Here is a 20633-nt window from a genome sequence, read left to right as displayed (position 1 = left end):
CAAATATTTTTAAAAGACATAAAAATATTTAAACAATATAGAAATAAGTACAGGAAGACGTAGTGTTTCTGCATCTCATAGATTCCAGTGACCAGATCTTAGGTAAACATAGGTCTTGGGTGAATTCTTCTTTCCATGCATTTTCTGTTATTATAATCTTTTTTTGCAGCAATATTTTTTTATTAGGCACAGATTTTAAATGATCTTTTCCATTTTTTCATACACAAGCAAAACTATGTGTGCCATTTAATATACTGGAGATTGCCAACTGAATCACTACCTAGAGAAGGGAAAGTTATCCCTAAGCTGCTTAACCAGGAGGCCAATTATCTGCCGACCCTGAGAACATGGAGATGAATATGGTAGACAGTCTGCCCCTATCTGCACCTTCATTCACCACCATCCCATAGCCCCGGCTCAGGCCTAGACACACTTCTTGCCAGCAATCCTAGAAGACTTTCGTCATCGTCTTCTGCTACAGAAATCTATATGCTTCTTGGGTACCACCAGGAAATGTGTTGGTGCTTGAGGGGAAATGTCATGAAAAGCAAGACACCAGTCGTCCTCAAAGTTGATTTTGGCAGGGATTTCTTGTGGAAGATCGTGTCGCCGCCAGGTTTGGCCACTTGAGCCTTGGCAATCTCGTCATTGCAGCCGCTTGCTGGCCTTCCTGCTCCACGGCTACGGTGGGGTGCTGTTAAAATTTTTGTTACAATTTTTACAATACTGACATAGAACTTTGGGTCTCACACATGCTAGGCAAATGCTCTACCACTGACCCATATCCTCAGCACACATTTTAAAAGCATTTAACAGCCATTTATAGAGCACCGAGTTACATTTATATAGAGCACAGATACATTTATAGAGCTCATGTATACCATGAGCCACAGTTACAATTTTATCCTTGTTATTATTTGGTTGTTATTTGTTTGAGAAACAACTTCAGTTTGTAGCCCAAGCTGGCCTCAAATTTGCATCAGTCTTCCTGCTTCAGGCCTCCCCCGTGCTGTTCTCTCTAGAAACAGAATTGGGATTATAGGTATGCACAGTCACGCCCACTCAGACTTATATCTTGATCTTTTTTTATTCCCCCTAGGTTTTTTAAGACAGAATTTCTCCGTGTAGCCCTGACTGTCCTGGAACTCGCTCTGTAGATCAGGCCTTGAACCCAGAGATCTTATGAACCTGAGGGGTAAAGAGTGACTGAAGCCCAGTCCTTTAAGAAAGAAAAAGAAAAAAACAAAACAACAAAACCCCCATCATTCATTTGGCTATTTGAATATGGAGGGGGTGTGGAGGTCAGAGGACAACTTGCAGGAGTCAGTTCTTACCTTCTACTGTGTGGGCCCCAGGGATCAAATTCAGGTTGTCAGTCTTGGTGGCAAGGACCTTTAGCTCCTAGATCAACTTTCTGGCCCCAAGCTCCTAGTTCTTTGACTTAATTTCCTCTTGTTTATTTGAATCATTGATTGACTGACTGACAGGTTGTTGATCTAAGAATCTCCTGTGGCCTAGGCTAGCTTTGAGCAACCTCTGTAGTGAAGGTCAGTCTTGAACTCCTGAAGGGCTGATCCTCACACTCAGTGTCTTCCACTCAGTTTTCAATTAGCTTTGTCTTCTTCCTCCCTCTCTACTTTTCCTTCTCAATATCAAGACCTTCCTCAGAGGTCACCTGCTCCGGGAAGTCAGTGAGTATTCCTCACCCAGTGTGAATCACGTGCCCTTCAGCCAACCTGCATAATATCCTTTAGACTTTATTGGGGCTCTGTGGCACTTTGTGAAGATGTCAGTTCAGTTCTTTTTTCTTAATGCGATCAGACATTGCTGAGCACGGAAAATATGCCTGTTTTCTTTTCATCCCTAGAACTTGGGACAACACACATAGTATTTACTAAATAATAAAGTGGCGAGTTGATTAATAGGTGTACTAGTCACACTCCCCCCGCCCATGACAAAATACCTCTCACAAATACCATGAAAGAGGAAGGATTTATTTTGGTCAGTTTCTGTGCCTCTGGCTCTGTCGATGAAGCAGCATATCTCTTGTAGCAGGAGCTTATTGTGGGTCAAAAAAGCAGAGAGAAGTAGGAAGAAACCAGGAACAGATTAGCCCCCAAGAACTGTCCTTCAGTGACCCACGTCCTCACACCCTAAAGTCTCTAGCACCTCCCAAAACTGCATCACCAGCTGGACCATGCCTTTAATATGAGAATCTGTAAGGGGGCTACTTTACAATTACCAAATTGTAATATTAGATACTATACAGTCATTTGTTTATTTAAAAAAATACCCATAATTAAGCAAGTAGATTGCCTATCTAGTATGAAAGAAGCCCTAAGTTCAATGCACAGCATCACATAAAAAACTGGTGTGCTACTGCAATTCCAGCACTCTGGAGGTAGAGCAAAGAAGGTCAGAAGTTCAAGGTTATCCTCAGCTACACGTAAGTTCAAGACCAGAATGGAATAGTTGAGACCTTGACTCTAAGGGGCAGAGTTATAATTGTTTTGTTTTGTCTGTTTATGAAAATCCCCCTTGAAATGTGATTCGGTCATGTTTTCCTCTTGGGGTGAGGATCTTTCCTCTATCCTTTCTATCTGGGGCCATTAGGGAATATGGCATAGGCAGAGACTTTAAAAATGTGAACAAGACTGAGTTAGCCCATTAGAGAGACCTTGTGCTGGATAGTGCAGCCAGCCACTTGATGCTTATGCCCAACTAGCCATAAAGTTGTTCTCAACGTCCCAGCTCCCCTGGAGACACTGTGACTACAGACATGTGAATGACTCCAGGAGAGGTCATAAGTAGTCACACAGATAACGCTACCTAAATGACTGACCCGCAGAATTGTGAACAAGCCGGAAAGGTTAGGGTGATTAGTAATGCCGCAGTAGCTGATGACACAGAAGGCATCTTACCAGTGTCAGCTCCTCCATGCAGGTTCTTTTCACTGAAGAGCAGTCGGTGCCCCCGAGCCATCTCTCCAGCCACTCTGAAGGAAAATCTTAAAAATAAACCTGAATCCGGGCGGTGGTGGCGCTAGCCTTTAGTCCCAGCACTCGGGAGGCAGAGGCAGGCGGATCTCTGTCAACTCGAGACCAGCCTGGTGTATAAGAGCGAGTTCCAGGACAGCCTCCAAAGCCACAGAGACATCCTGTCTCGAAACACCAAAAGAAAAAAAAAAGACAGAGAGAGAGAGAGAGAGAGAGAGAGAGAGAGAGAGAGTGAGAGAGAGAGAGAATGTGAAGGGGGCTAGGATCTGGGAAGAGTTGGGAGAAGGTAATGAATATAATCAAAATACATGAAGAAATTGTGTGTGTGTGTGTGTGTGTGTGTGTGTGTGTGTGTGTGTGTGTGTTGAAAAGAGTGTGTCTGGAGAAAAGCAACGAGTGCTCTTAACATCTGCGTCATCTCTTCAGCTGCTAGCAGGAAACTTTATGAAGTCAGTTCTTTCCTATGTCTACGTGGGGTCTATAGGTCCATCTCAGGGCCCCAGGCTTGTGCAGTGAGCACCTTTACCCACAGAGCCATAGAAAAGATTGCTTGTGACCAGAATCTAAATATCATACTACTGAATACCACTGAAGCTGGGCCTGGTGTCACAGGTCTGTGATTCCAGGGATGCAGAAGGCTAAGGCAGGACTAGCCTGGGAAATCTATTGAAATCCTGTGTCTACAGAGTCAGGGTCTAGAGATGATGGCTTAGTGGTTAAGAACACACGTCACTCTTTTAGAGGATTAAGATTCAATCCCTAGCACCCATATGATGGCTCACAAGCATTCATAACTCCAGTACCAGGGAACCCAATACCCTCTGTGAACTTTGAGGGCACAGGCATGCACATGATTCACAGACACAGATGCAAGCAAAACACTCAAATACATAAAATAAATCTTTTAAAAACAGGCAAAAAAAAAAAGAGCTGAGAAGCCAGATATGGTGGCTACACTTGTAATTCCAGCACCTGGAAGATGAAGGCAGAAAGATCAGGAGTTCTGGGCCAGCCTGGGCTAAATGGGACACAGCCAAAAAGGGGGGGCAGTGTTTTCTGGGTGGTGGTGGTGCAAGCCTTTAATCCCACCACTTGGGAGGCTGAGGTAGGTGGATCTTTTTGAGTCGGAAGCCAGCCTGGTCTACAGAGAAAATTCCAGGATAGCTAGGGCTACACAGAGAAATCCTGTCTCAAAAAAAGAAAACACAACAAAAAAGGGTGTGTGGGGGTTCAAAGAGTATACTAAGAGCATACAGGTCAAGGTAGAGCACTCTCTTAGAATACGTGAGGCTCTGGTCTTAGTCCCTGTCACCAATAAATTAATGAAGGAATAAATAAGAGACCCTGGAACTGATCTGCCTTGGGCACCAAGGGATGACTCCAAGCATTAGAAGGCACAGGGAGAAGAATAATAGATATCAAAGATGTTGTGTCTCCAGCTTCCAAATCGGTGGTGTCACCTTCCATAACAAGAGGGTTTTTTTTGATGAGAGTCATTTAAGGGTGTTGAAGGAGATCACCCCCGACAATCCTGTGGACTGACGTCATCAGGAAGATGTTTATTAAGAGAGAGAGGGGACAAGTACAGTCAGAGTAAAAAGCCTCCTCCAGGGGCCCTGAATGTTTCTGAAGAAGTTAGGATCCATCAGCCCAAAAACAAAGCAGCTTCTAGAAGACAGAAAAGGCAAGAAAATGGATTCTTCCCTAGACCTTTCAGAAAAATACAGACTTGCCAGAGCTTTGATATTAGCCCTCGGAGATTCTGTTTGGAATTCTGGCCAACTGTAATAAGAATAAATTTAGCTGAGAAGAGTGGCACATACCTTTCATCCCAGCACTCCGAAGGTAGAGGCAGAGGGATCTCTGAGGTTGTGAGGGCAGCTTGGTCAATACAGAGAATTACAGGCCAGCATATATAGCATAGCAGAAACGGGAACGATCATGCCTCTCTCTCACCATGGAAGGTGAGAGCCTAATCTGGAAAACTGTCCCCTGTCCTCCACATGTGCCCTGTGGCACATGAATGCCTGCACACACACACACACACACACACACACACACACACACACACACACACACACACACTATAATAATAGTTTTTTAACTTAAAACATTTTTTGAACGAGGACAGAGTTTCTCTGTGCAGCCCTGGCTGTCCTGGAACTTGCTCTGTAGGTCAGGCTGTCCTCGAACTCACAGAGATCCATCCACATCTGCTTCCTGAGTGCTAGGATTAAAGGTGTGCACCACCACTGCCTGACCTAAAAAGAAGAATATTTCTATACTGTAGCATCGAAAAACTTTGAAATATTATGCTAAGTAAAATAAGCCAGACTCAGAAGGACAGCATTATACTAATTCCAGGTGTGTGAGTCATCAAACTCACAGAGACACAAAGAGAACTTGTGACAACAAGGAACTGAGGACGAAAGAGTTGCTGGGGAGAAGGCTGGGGTTTAATGTATATAGTGTTACTATATAGCTGGAAATGGGTAAGGTGTCGATTCCACAACATCATAGATGTACTTAATACCACTGACCTGTACAGCCCAGCGAGGGCCATGTATCTAGATCGGCCTGTGCCCTACTGTAAGTGACTCAATATTGTATAAAACAGTGGGCTTTCAGGCTTGTCGTTTACAAGCAGCTTTTTACTTCATACTGAATGGGAAGGATTGCTGAAGCCAGAGAGTGGATCCAGAGATCCCACCATTGGTCAGGCACCACCAACAGGCACGGACTGATAAATGACTTATTCCAGAGAGCAGAAAGGGAGCCATCATATAACATGCTTATTAGGGTGACTGAGACTGTAGGGGCATATTGGCACATTAAAATCATCAGAGAAGCCAGGTGGCGGTGGCACATGCTTTTAATCCCAGCACTCGGGAGGTAGAGGCAGGTGAATCTCTGAGTTCAAGGCCAGCCTGGTCTACAGAGTAAGTTCCAGGACAGCCAGGACTGCTACACAGAGAAATCCTGTCTTAAGCACCCTACCCCACATACACAAAAACAAAGAAATCAGGGCCAAGTACTTATCAGGTAGGCCAGACCAAAATAAGGAAATATCTCTTTCACTGGGACCTCATAAGGGGATGGACATGTAACACTGCAGTAGCCCACATCTACCTAGCACCTGATACCAGGTATGTGCATCAAGGACTGAAAAGCAAAGGGCTCCACTAACCGTCCTGAATCTTCCTCTTGGCTTGGGACATGACCTAGTTGAAATGTCTGTCATCCACCAGTCTGTCCTTCCAGGTCTGGACTTGAACCTGCTGTTTCCTGCCCTGGGCCAGATTTGGCCTTCTCCCTCACAGCTGAACTCTGCAACTTTGCTCTCAAATCCTGATCCAGCAACAACAGCAGCAACACCCCCTCACCCGCCACTCCACCCTCGCCTACTTCTCACTGGTTCCTTCATTGTCTTATTTACACAAACTCTCCCTCAGCTCATTACTAAAACCCTTTGAACACAGCCTCTTTAACTCATATTCATTCTGTAGCCCATACACATTCGTGTAGACATGCTGATACGGTAACTGTGTATGAGTGATTATGGTAAGTGAGTTAGTATTAGTAAGACTGGAATAAAAGAACCTGCATTCACCCTAGCCAGATGACCAAGATAGGTGAGGTTAGATGACCAACAGCTGTCATTGAAAGTTACTGCTTCTCAGCAAATTATCCCATTGCGGAAAGGCACAGACTTGTTCAATTTGTTTACTGGAATCTTGTTTCACAAAACAAAAAATGAGCAGAAAGTTAAAAAGAGCTGGGCACAGTGGTATCCTCAGAGAGTCCTAGCTACTCAGGATGCTGAGGCAGGAGAATCACTGAGCCCTGGAGTCTGAGACTAGCCTGGGCAAAAATACATTAGAACTTATCTCAAAAAAAAAAAAAAGGAAGGAAGGAAGGAAGGAAAGGAAAAAGGAAGTAACTCAGTTGCAAGGTCTGGGATGCAGCTCAGTGGTAAAGTTCTTGTTTAGAATGAACAAGGTCCTGGGTCCATAAAGAAAATCTCATCAATGGATGGGGTAAGCATGATGGCTCAGACCCATCCAGGGAAAAGGGGCAGAAAGGATGTAAGAGCCGAAGGAAGCAGATTGGAGAACAGTGTGGAACACTGACTTCCAGGTATGACATAACTGTATTACTCTTGAACTTACAAAAGCCTTGGCTACCTGCATCAGATCTCCACAAGACTGGACCTGTCAACCCCTCTGTGATGGAAAAGGGAGGGGCTGATTCCCCACTTCCCCAACTCCCGGAGGAGTTATATGCAGGTCATGGTTATAAGGGAGGAAGAGACATTTTCTTCAGGTGTCTATGCTCCTGTAAACAAACTCCCACCCATGCTCTTACAAATAACACTAATAAAACTCACTGGGTCACACACGCGCGCGCACACACACACACACACCACACACACACACACACAAGACATGGGAGCAGGGAGACTGCTCAGGAAGAGGAGGGGGATTTAGTAGGAGGAAGACAGGGGGAGAAAGCAGAAGATTGAAGAAAGAAGTCATGTCAATGGACATGCCCATGGTCTATGCACTAACCACGCAGCTGCCTTCCTTCCCCTTCAGGAACACTGGCTGACAGAGTGATTACTTGCTCCAACGTGTGGTCTGGAATTAACCACATAAGAGGAAAGTTCTGCAGTACTGATTTTCATGGATCATTTACCAAATAGCTGTTATCCTTCCTACAGATGACAAGCCTTACATTTCCCTTAAATTTTTTTTAAATATTTGGGCTGGAAAACTGGCTCAGGGGTTGAGAGATTACAGCGTGCTTCCCAGCACCCATGTCAGGCAGCTCACAACTCCAGCTTTATGGGGGACCCCGCTTATCTGCTCACATCTCTGGCCTTTGTGGGCACTTGCACTTATGTACTCACACACGTAATTCAAAATAATAAAAATAAGTCTTAAGGTATTGTTTGTGTATGTGCGTGACATTTGTGTGGGTACACATGCTGCAGCTTGCATGCAGAGGTCAAAGCACAACCATGTGGAATTAGTTTTCTCCGTTTACCTTTACATGGGTTCTGAGGACCTATGTACAGAAAGAGCCTTCACTTGCTAAACCATCAACCCTCTTAAAAATTTTTTTATTTAAAAAAACCATTTTATTAGCCCAGTGTACTGTTGCACATCTTTAATACCAGCACTAGGCAGGCAGAGGCAGGGAATCTCTGGGTTCAAGGCCAGCCTGGTCTACAGAGGAAGTTCCAGGACAGCCAGGTCTACATAGAGAAACCTTTTCTCAAGAGAACAAAAAAAAATTATTTTTAAATTTTGTGTGTATGAATGTTTTGTCTACTTGTATGTGTGCACCATGTACATACATGGTGTCCAAGGAGCCCTGAAGAGGGTGTCAGATCCCTGAGATTAGAGTTAGAAACAGTTGTGATTCTTCATGTGTGTGCTGGGAGTCAAACCCAGGTCCTCTGGAAGACCAGCTTGTGCTCTTAGCTGCTGAGTCATTTCTTCAGGCCTCCTTTTTTTTTTTTTTCAATAATTGAACGCAGAGACTTGTTCACATGGCTACATGCTCTCACACTGAGCTTTACCTTCACCCCTATATTTTATTTATAAGTTTGCATTTGCATTTATAAGTTTGCATTACTTTTTTTGCTTTGTAAACAGTTTTATATAAAGTCATGATGCTATTCAACTAAACAACCTTTAAAATATTTCAACAATGGACAAATACATTCACAACATAATCTAACTAAATGACTCCAATAGAGTTTACAGGAGCTGTGAAATAATTCACAGACACATGCTACATTAAAAGTAAGTTCTCAGCCATGCCTGTTAGCACAAGCCTGTAATCTCATTTCTCTGAAGGCTGAGGCAGGCTATCAAGTCTGGGCCAATCTAAGCTATGAAGCAAGGCCCTGTTTCAAACAAAGGAAGAAAAGAAGGAGGAGGTGGTGGAAATGAGTCAGTTTTCAAAAAAAATCAATCCATTGATTGGTTGTATTTCCAACCAAAAATGCCTTCAAGATCCTCCCCCAACCCCTGCAACCCTGAAACAAAACAATCAGAGGAGACTAGCCAATCTGATTTGATGCAATCCTCTAAAGTTTTTTCCAAACCAGGATGGATGTCCTGAGGAACAGAATAGAGCACTCAGAAACAGATAGAAACATTTATAGAAACCTGATCTAAGATGAAAATGACACCACAAGTCAACAGGGACAGGCTTCATGATTCAGTGGAGGGTATCAGGAAAACTGCAGAAGAGTGAAGTATGATTGCCTCATGCTATGCACTTTTATTTCCTCAGACAAATCTCACCGAAACACTGCTCCTACCCCCGCATAGTGTTGAGAGGTCAGGTGTTTAAGAGAGTATTTGTTCCTCAGGGTTCCTCCCTGTGAATGGGTTAAGACAATTATAAAACAAACCTCATGCAGTGTTTGGCCTGTTTTGTTCTTCTGTTGTCCACTGTGAGAGAATGCACCATTCAGAGTGCCTTCTTGGAAGCGGACTGGCCTGCACTAGATAGCAAATCTACTGGATTCTTGATCTCAAATTTCCCCATTTCTAGAACAGAAAGAAGTAAATTTCTATGATTTATAAGTGACTCAGCCTAAAGGATTTTGTTATAGAATTACAAAAGGACTGAAGACCTTCAATATTTTTGCACTACAGGGGAATGAAATGTGTATATATGAAAGATGAAAGAACACAGAAAAATAGAAAAACCACTAGAAAAATAGTAAAGGGCCATCAATGTGTAATCCTTACATACAGACATGAAAGTGACTGGCAGGCGTGAAATCCTATCAGTTCAAATTCACTGATAATTAGTGAAATGGAAATTAACAAGGAGGGACAAAAGTAAGAGTGTTGGAAAATAGGAAGTGGAGAGAATGAATGTCCTTTTGCCTCACTATGGGATCGCAAAGCTGGCTCTGTGGGTGGTACCCTTGTGGAGTACCACATCCAGCAGTCCAGCCACCAACACCAAGGGCTTCTGGAAAATAGCCACTGGGGAGCCCCCAGAGACCTCCTGCAGAAGGCTAGTGAGTATCGGTGTAAACATACATGGAAAGCCACACTCATTATGAATATTTTTGGTGGTGGTTGTGGTGGGTTTTGTTTGTTTGTTTTTTCAAGACAGGGTTTCTCTGTAGCTAGGCTGTCCTGGAACTCGATCTGTAGACCAGGTTTTCCTTCAACTCAGAGATCCGCCTGTCTCTGCCTACCAAGTGCTGGAATTAAAGGATTGTGCACCAACACAACCCAGGAATTTTGAATGTTTTTAAAGAGTTGTTAAGAATTCTAAAACTGTTAATCCCAGCACTGGGGAGGCAGAGGCAGGCAGATTTCTGTGAGTTCGAGGACAGCCTGGTCTCCAGAGTGAGTGCCAGGATAGACTCCAAAGCTACACAGAGAAACCCTGTCTCGAAAAACCAAAAAAAAAAAAAAAAAAAAAAAATTAAAAAAATTTTAAAACTGATACAAATAATTTTGGAAAAAATCTCTGACAGTGTTAGGAAAAGTCAAGGGAAGAAAGATGGAATAGCAGGGAATCAGAACCTGGCTGGGCTCAGTGGCACATACTTGTGATTGATCCCAGACCTCTAGGTAAATGATTGTAGCAAGTTCAAGTCCTGCCTAGGTTACATAGTGAGTTCCAGGGAAGCCAGAGTTACAGAGCAAGACTGTCTCAATAAACAAAAAAACAAGTAAAGGTTGTAGCTCAGTTGGGAGAGTGCATGCCTAACATTCATGACGCCCAGAGCTCAGGCCCTAATATTGCTTTATCTGGGCTAAGCTGCACATGTTTTTTAGTACCAGAACATGAGAAGCAGAGGTAAAAGTGTCAGAAGTTAATGGTCATCCCTGGATACATAGAGAGTTTAAGGCCAGGCTAGGATACAGGAGATCTTACCTCAAATCAAAATTAATAAACATGAGTCAGCAGGAGGCATTCTCTTCAGTGTTGTAGCCACACATAAAGTGTCAATGCTCTTGTATATACTCCCTCACCCATGCTTCTTTCTGGAAATAATCCTTGCTAGAATTCAGAGATGGCTCTATGGGTAAAAGTGCTTGCTGACTAAGCCTGATGACCTGAGTTTGATACCCCAGAACCCACAGTAGATGTTACTCCCAAGGTTGTACTCTGATCATAGACATGCTATGGCACAAGTGTGCTTTCCTAACACCCCCTCCCCAAGCAAAATACAAAATACATTTTTTTTTTTGAGACAGGGTTTTTCTGTGGCTTTGGAGGCTGTCCTGGAACTAGCTCTTGTAGACCAGGCTGGTCTCGAACTCACAGAGATCCGCCTGCCTCTGCCTCGCGAGTGCTGGGATTAAAGGCGTGTGCCACCACCGCCTGGCTTACAAAATACATTTTTTAAAAAAAGATTTAAGCTGGGTGGTGGTGACACACACTTTTAATCCAAACATTTCAGGAAGCAGTGACAGGTGTATCTCTGTGAGTTCGAGGCTAGCCTGGTCTACTAAGCCAGTTCCAGGACAGCCTCCAAAGCTACAGAGAAACCCTGTCTTCAAGAACCAAAACCAAAACAAACCAAAAAGGAAGCAATAACAAATTAAGGAGGTGTAACTAAACATTAGTACATGTACTACATAAGTTTGAGGCCCTGGGTTACACACACACACACACACACACACACACACACACACACACACACACGAAATGTTAAATTAAATAAAGGATCATTCAACGACTATGTGCACTGTAAACCAAGGAATCTGATGAACTCAACTCTCAGTACACCAGAGAGCCCCTGCCCTCTCTGTATTTTTCTGAGACAGGATTTCACTGTGTAACTCTGTAGACCTGGCTGACCTCGAACTCACAGAGATCCGCCTGCCTCTGCCTGCTGAGTGCTGGAATTGTAGTCATGTACCACTGTGCCTGGTATATGTGTTACTCTGACAAACATTCTATTACCCAAACTACCTCCAAAGCCTCTCAAAAACATCCTTATAAACTGGGCAGTGGTGGCACATGCTTTTAATCCCAGAACTTGGGAGGCAGAGGCAGGCAGATCTTTATGAGTTTGAGGCCAGCTACAGAGATAGCTCCAGGAAAGCTAGGGCTGTTACCCAGAGAAACCCTGTTTCGAAAAACTAAAATAAATAAATAAATAAATAAATAAATAAATAAAATCTTTATATCAAAGTCTCTCTGTGGACAAAATCAAAATTGCAGTGATACAACAGCGAAATTTGGCAATACATGTAACAAACAAGTCATAGTCTCTTAGCAATCAATGAGGAACAGACAGATACAGCAATAGAAAAATGCACCAAGAACACAGATAAACATGCGGAAAAAAAGCTACAACTAGATAAGGGGGAGGGTGAGATGCTCAATTTCACTAATAATTAAAAAGGAAATTTGTGCAAGCAAGATGACTCTGCCGATGAAAGCTGCTGCTGCCACACTGTGAACTTGAGTTTCGGAGGAAAGAGAGAACGGATTCCCACCAGTTGTCCTGATCCCACATGCGCACTATAACACTTATGCATGTACACCTACACATTCATAAAAATAAATGTCATAATTAAAATATTTATTTTATGTGTATGTATGTGTGACTGAGTGTGAGTATGTGTACCACGTGTGTGCAGCTGCCCTCAGATGCCAGAAGACCACATCTGATCCCTTGGCACTAGGTTATAGTTGTTTTGAGCCATTGTAGATGCTGAGAATTGAACCCAGGTCCTCTGCAAGAGCAGTAAGTGTTCTTAATGGCTGAGTCATTTCTCTGACCCTAAAAGACTTAAAAAATGAAATTCCAGTCTGGAGCTATATTTCAGGGGTATATATACTTGTTCAAACGCAGAGGCTATGAATTTGAGATCCAGCATTACAAAGACTAAAATGATATACCCCATTTTGTCACATCAGATTAGCATAACATTATTTAAGATAATGCTTATTTTTACGGAGCATGATTTGGAGTGTTGATTCACATACTTCCTTTGTGCACATAATTTATTCCCATCACTGATGGGAAAGATCAGTGGCTTGGTCAGTGAGCCACTGCCAGATCAGGACATAGAAGGAGTGGGTTAGGCTGACAGGACAAATAGCTTACTGAAGGGAGTCAGACACCAAGGCTACACTGTAGTTTGAGGGATCAAGTTTCACATAGCATGCTCAGCAAACTCAAAGAAAAGTCATCATCCAGTCCAAGGCTTGAAATACAGCAGCACCACAGCTGCAAAGATGAGGCAGCTTGTTTCCAATCCTCATGCGAACTAGGATCCAGAAGAAGACCCCTCCTGGTGCAAGCCATCTGACAGGATCTCGAGAAGGAAGCTGAGCATGGTGCCTGTGCAGCAGACAGACCTGGCCAGGGGAAGAGGAGGTTTCACAGACAGAGTGACTGTCTCCTGGCCTCCCTGAGGTACCACGGCTCACTTTTACTTTTCTCAGATTTCTTTATTCCAAGGTTAATTCATTATTGACTTGAGCCATTTCCAGTGTTTTGTTTTTTGTGCTTGCAACTAAAAACAAAAATTCTGAGCCGAACAAAATCTTAGTGAGACAGAGACAGGCAGTTGCTCTTGTATGTCTGCAAGGCCAGTAACAAACTCTGCAAAAAGCAGAACCAGATCCCCACAACTTGTTATTAATCCCCAAGATAAAATTAAGAGGGTAGATAGAACATAATCCCACCTCTTTCTGTCTGTATTTTTTTTTTTTTTAGAGTAGTACTAGGGATGGAGCCCAGAGTTTTGCGCGTTCTAGGTCAGTACTGGGCTATTGACCTCCATGTCCAAACTATTTCAAAAGGACATTTATTATTATTGCGTATGGCATGTGTGTGCATGTGTGTGTACAAGTATGTGGTGTACATGAGGAGGTCAGAGGACAACTTTTTGTAGTTGGTTGTCTCCTTCAATCTTTACATGCATTCCAGGGATCAAACTCAGGTTGCAAGCTTGTCCAGTTTTCTCTCTACTATTGTGATAATCATCATTACCAGAACAACCTGAGAAGGAAAGGGTTTATTTGGCTTACATGTCCATGTTACAGTCCATCAACAAGGGAAGCCAGGATAGATGCTCAAGCAGGGCAGGAACCTGGAAGCAGGAACTGCAGCAGGAGCCACAGAAGAATGCTACTTACTGGCTTGCTCCATATGGCTTGCTCAGTTTGCTACACAGCCCAGGACCACCTGCCTAGGGATGGCACTGCTCCCAGTGGGCTGGGCCCTTCCACATCAATCATTAATCAAGAAAACATCCCACAGACTTGCCTACAGACACTAATGAAGGCAAGTTTTATTTTTTTATTTATTTATTTTTTAAAATAATTTTTAAATTTTATTTTATGTGCATTGGTATTTTGCCTGCATGTATGTCTGTGTGAGAGTATCAGATCTTGGAGTTACAATTGTTGGCTGCCTTGTGGAGGCTGGGAATTGAACCCCGGATCCTCTAGAAGATCAGTCAGTGCTCTTAACTGCTGAGCTATCTCTCTAGCCCCAGAGCCATCTTCTTAATTAAAGCTCCCTTTTCTAGTTTGTGTCAAGTTGTCAAAAAACAAAACAACAAATAAAAACAAAATGAAACCAGTATACAAGGATTGTACATCGTGTGCTTCATCTGCTGACCTAATTTGCTGACCCCAAAGCTAATATCTTTTGAGTATTATATATTCATACTAACCATTTAAGAATACCATGTTAAGCTTGGCATGGTGGCCCATGTCTTTAATACCTGCACTGGAAAGGAAAAAGCAAGTGGATGTTATTGAGTTCAAGGACAGTGTGGTCTACATAACAGCCAAGGCCACATAGAGAGACCCTGTCCCAAAAGCAAGCAAATAAAAAAACAAAGCAATGTCAAAAATAAAACTATATTACCTTATCCTTATAAAGACATGAAATTATATATGCATGTGACGTGTGTGTGTGTGTGTGTGTGTGTGTGTGTGTGTGTGTGTGTGTGTGTTGCCTGCAGAGGCCAGAAGAAGGCGTCAGATCCCCAAGAGCTAAGATTAAGGAATGATGTGGGTGCTGAGACAATCAGTGAGGACTAGTAACTATTAAGCCATCTCTCCAGACCCCAAACATACTTTACATATTTGACTATCAAACCACATTATTTTTGTAAAAGTCAAGTTTATCTAGAAATGTTTGGCAGATTAAAATTCTCTTTTGAAGTGTTTTGTCCCTGAACCTTGCCCAGAATATGCAATTGTGTGAGTCCCACCACAATTAAGATATAGGACACTTCCATCTTCCAGTCCCCGGTGTGTCTGTGTGCTGCCTCCCCTTATTCTTTCCTGAAGCCCCCGGCAACTACTGACCTGATTTCTATCCCTATCATTTTGATTTTTCAAGAATCTTGTATATGCTAGGTGTTGTGGCACATTCCTGTAATCTTAGTAGTTTGGAAGGTAAAGATGGAAAGATTGAGTTTGAAACCAGCCTGGGCTACTGTAGGGGAAGCTGTAGCCACGCCTTCTTAGGGGCTGGCTACAAGAGTACCTGAGGGCTTGTGAGGGCGTGGTCAGAGTGAGTAGGGGGACTGGGTTTTCGGTTTCGGTTTCTCTTTGCTTCTTGCTGTACAGACTACCACCGGCTGGCTGGTTCGCTCTGTAAGTAAGGCTTTTCCCTATTAAATACCCTTATATTTCTACCTGACTCCGTACTGGTAATTTCTTACTATATCTGGTTGTCAGAAGCGGGATATTGGAAACCCACACCCCATTTGGGACAGGCTGTGGGTTCCATCGGGCCCGCCGCCTAGGCCGGGAAAGCACCCACTCTCCACAGGCGTTCCCGGCTAGCAGCCGACCCACTGCTAGAGTCCATCCACCCAGCTCAGAGACAGTTTCTAGCTGCCTAGAGTCCAGGTAGGCCTCCACTTTCAGCTGTGGCTTCCCCTGGCCTGCGGGAAAGCCCGAATCTGTTTCAGTGGTTGTAGCCGCAAGGCCGTATACTCTCTAAGATAAGCGCAGCCGCTTTTGTGACCTCTCTCCATCGCTGACCGACTGCTGCCAAACGCCTCGGAATAACTGAACGCCTGTGCTACCTGCTGATCAAATATATTTACTGCATCTGGAGTAGAAATCAGGTAAAATTATGGCGGAATATTTATCATTTGCTAAAATTGGTAATATTTTTGCTTATTACGTGAATTCACTGTTTGAGGAGGATGTTAATGTGCCAATTACTGGCCTATATGCCATAATGGCAGTTAGCTTGCTGGTACAAATAGTATTACTAGCCAGAGGACACAGGAATAGGGATAAGGATAACCTCACCACCTGCTTGCAGGAAATAACAGCTTTACGATTAGGTCAGACCACAATTGTGCAGCAAGTGGAACAGAAATTGGATGATAAGCTTGGCTCTGTGTCCAATACACTAAAGACAGAGCTGTCTGATGAGATACAGCGTATTTATGATAAGATAAACACAGAGAGATCCTCCATGTCTGAGGCCTTAGAGGCTAGGCTGTCAGAAGACCATGACCAGCTAAAGAATATCTGTAGCCAGCTAGAAACTCAGATAGGCAATGTTACTCATCAACTAGATGCAACGGTGCAAAATACCCAGCATAGGGTTGAAGAATTGGACAATGCCATTCAATCAGTCATTGAAGCATCCAAGGTAGCAGATCAGAAGTTTGAGTCTAGATTTGAATGTTTGGAAGATAATTTACAGTACAGGGCTGACAGATTACATAGGTCCATACGGTCGATTGCTGAGGACTCAAAATCAGCAAATCATGACCTGGAATCTAGACTCCAATACCTAGAAGGCAGTTTCCATGCCATCCAGATGCTGTCTAAGGATGATCGTATGAAAGACCTAGAAAAACGTGTAGATGAGCAGTTAGAGCAATTTACAGATTCACTAACGTGCTTAGAATCTTTTATGATTAAGGAGATTGAAACTTTTCAAAAGGATATCATTGCTAGGCTTAAAGATCAGTGGGATGCCTCAGAAGCAGAATCACTCCAATCCCAGGCACCTACTCCACCCAGGTATCGTGACTATTCTTCTAAGGTTGTTACTCGTACACCATTAGTGTACCCAGCTACCATGGTAGAAAAGCCAGCTTCTAAGAAACACCCTCATGGACGAATGGCTTATGAATGGCAACCTATACAGCCGAAGGATCTTAAGAATATTAAAGAATCAGTTGTCTCATATGGTCTCCATAGCCCATACGTAAAACAGCTATTACATTCATGGGCAACCTTTAACAGGGTGACACCCACAGATTGGGAACGATTGGTAGCAGCTGTACTTGAGAATTCATGCCAAATCCAGTGGAAGGCATTGGTAAGGGAAGAGGCAAAGCTCCTTGAGCGTCAGGGCATAAAGGAAGGTTTTGAAGCGCCTCTAGATAAGCTTCTTGGTCAGGGTATTTATGCTGACCCACAGGTTCAGGCTGAATATGATGACGATATACTGTCTCTTTGCAGGAAAGCAGCATTAAATGCCTGGGATAAGGTTCGTGAGCCAGGAGAACGTCTAGAAGCTTATACCAGAATAGAACAGGGACCTACAGAACAGTTCCAGGACTTCTTACAAAGGTTAACTAGGGCAGTAGAATTACAGGTAACAGATCCAGAAACAAGACAATCAATTATATATACAATAGCTTATGAAAATGCAAACCCTATATGCAAAAGAATACTTTTGCCTTTAAAGATCAGATCAGCTCCGTTAGAAGAATGGGTTTTGTATGCAGCCAACATTGACTATAATGTGCAAGATACTGGAGCTTGGGTAGGAGAAGCCATCTCCAAAGGTTTAAAACGGCAACAGGAAATTAAAAGGTCTAGAGGTGAGGATGTAAGGGCTTGGCAAGGAGAAGCACCTTACAGAGGTCAACATAGATACCAAGAGGCTAGAGGTTACTACTACTATGAACCAGAACCTTGGGTAGGAAGAGCCTTCCCCTGGAGACCACGAAGGCTCCAGGAACCTAGATGTTTCAACTGTGGTAAAATGGGACATACTAAGAGAAATTGTAGACAAATGAATTCTAACAATGCCTCATATGGAAGGCCACTGCCTTCTGGATTGTGTAGAAGATGTGGTAAGGGCAGACACTGGACCAATGAATGTAGATCGACCAGGGACATACAAGGAAACCCCTTAAGGTCGGGAAACCCCGAGGGGGGACTCAAGAAGGCCCCCACATCGAGAAAGGTCAGGTCATTTCCAATAGCAGTGGAAGACAATCTCTCACAGGAACAATAGACAGTTCTTTGCATATTGTGAAAAAAGATATTGCTCTAGATGGTAGTTTGAATAGTGATGAAGAATCAAGTGTGAATGGACAAAATGAGAAACGCATATTTTGGCAAGCTTCTATTAATGATAAAAGGCCTCAGTTAAAAGTTAAAATTAATAATAAAGTTATTTCTGGCTTAGTGGACACTGGGGCGGATGTAACTATTATTACTCAAAAGTCTTGGCCTCAGAAATGGCCTCTTAGAGAGGCAAATGTACAATTTTTAGGAATTGGAACTCTATCTAGAGTTCGACAGAGTGTTAACTCAGTGGTCTGCATTGGACCGGAAGGACAGAAAGGGATACTGAAACCATACGTGGCAGATATAGCTATAAATCTCTGGGGTCATGATCTCTTACAGCAATGGAATACTCAGATTAATATTCCTCCAGTGTCAGATACAAATTATGAAAAAGATCTGGTAAGACGCTATGGAAAATGGTTACCAACCATCCATGCTGTACAGAAACTAGGTACAAATGATGGACCTTCAGAGGAGCCAAAGGCCCTGCCATTGAAGTGGCTTACAGATGAACCAGTTTGGGTAGGACAATGGCCTATGACCTCTGAGAAGCTAGAGGCTTTAGAAAAGTTAGTACAGGAACAGCTAGATGCTGGACATATAGAGGAATCTACCAGTCCTTGGAATTCTCCTGTATTTGTCATCAAAAAGAAGTCAGGTAAGTGGAGAATGCTGACAGACCTGAGAGCTATAAATAAGGTAATTCAACCAATGGGCTCTCTGCAACCTGGAATGCCATTACCTTCCTTAATACCTAAAGGATGGCCTATCATAGTCATTGATCTAAAAGACTGTTTTTTCACAATACCATTACAGGAAAATGATAGAGAAAAATTTGCATTTACTGTACCAACTCTTAATAATTCACGGCCAGTTAGGAGATATCAATGGAGGGTTCTACCACAAGGAATGCTAAATAGCCCTACTTTGTGTCAACACTTTGTACAGCAACCTTTGGGAATAATTCGTAAGAAATTTCCACAATCTCTTGTTTATCATTACATGGATGATATTCTTTTATCAGATTCTAATAAGGAAACTTTGGAACGTATGTTTGAAATGGTGAAGGAAGTTCTGCCTCGTTGGGGATTACAGATTGCACCAGAAAAGATACAAAGAGGAAATTCTATTAACTATTTAGGTTACAAGATAGACTTACAGAGAATCAGACCTCAAAAGGTACAAATTAGGAGAGATCGGTATCAAACTCTTAATTCTCTTCAGAAATTATTAGGGGAAATTTCTCAATTACAGACAATTATTGGTGTAGAAGGACATGACTTAAAGCATTTAAAAATGGCCCTTAAAGGTGATAAGGACCTAAACAGTCCTAGAATATTATCTGATGAGGCAGAAAAAGAGTTACAATGGGTAGAAAACAGAATATTGAATGCACATGTAGATCGGATAAACCTTAATTTAGACTGTATTCTGGTTATCTTGCCATCCAGAGAATACCCTTCTGGAATTCTGATGCAGAGGGAAGACACTATATTGGAATGGATATTTCTGCCACATAAACAGAATAAAAAGTTAAAGACATATATAGAAAAGATTTCTGATTTGATTTTAAAGGGTAAATTAAGACTTCGCCAGCTGACTGGAAAAGATCCAGCAGAAATTATAGTACCTTTAACTAATGAAGAAATTTCTTCCTTATGGAAAGATAATGAATATTGGCAAATAGCTCTTACTGACTTTTTGGGAACAATTAGCAACAACTATCCCAAAACTGACAGAATTAAATTCATAAAAAAGACAGTCTGGATTCTTCCACGTATTGTAAGACAAACTCCCATTTCTGGAGTTCTTACCTTCTACACTGATGCCAACAAATCAGGTAAGGCAGGTTATAAAGCAGGTGAGGTAAGTAAAGTAGTTCAAAGTCCATATACATCTGTACAGAAGGCAGAATTATATGCAATTCTCATGGTACTTAAGGATTTTACAGAACCTCTTAATATAGTTACTGATTCTCAGTATGCAGAGAGAGTCGTGTTACATATTGAGACTGCAGAATTTGTTCCTGATAATACAGAATTAACTTCTCTGTTTTTACAATTACAGGAAACTATCAGAAACAGAAGTAATCCTATGTATATTACACATATCAGATCCCATACGGGTCTGCCTGGCCCACTAGCACAAGGCAATGATGAGATTGATCGTTTATTAATTGGAAGTGTGCTAGAAGCCTCAGAATTTCATAAGAAACATCATGTAAATAGCAAAGGTTTGAAAAAGGACTTCTCTATCACTTGGCAACAAGCCAAGGAGATAGTGAAAAACTGTCCTACTTGTTCCTTTTATAATCAAACTCCATTGCCAGCAGGTTGT

General features: G+C 42.6%; 1 pseudogene; it reads right to left on the bottom strand.

Annotated features, from left to right (window-relative positions):
* Window positions 1–310: 310 nt before the first annotated feature.
* On the bottom strand, window positions 311–2982 carry LOC113836746 (annotated as a pseudogene).
* Between the last annotated feature and the right edge of the window lie 17651 nt (window positions 2983–20633).

The sequence above is a fragment of the Cricetulus griseus genome, chromosome 7, assembly GCF_003668045.3.
Source record: "Cricetulus griseus strain 17A/GY chromosome 7, alternate assembly CriGri-PICRH-1.0, whole genome shotgun sequence".
Classification (NCBI taxonomy): Eukaryota; Metazoa; Chordata; class Mammalia; order Rodentia; family Cricetidae; genus Cricetulus; species Cricetulus griseus.
Note: the sequence above shows the minus strand (reverse complement) of the source record. Positions and strands in the feature narration are given on the sequence as shown.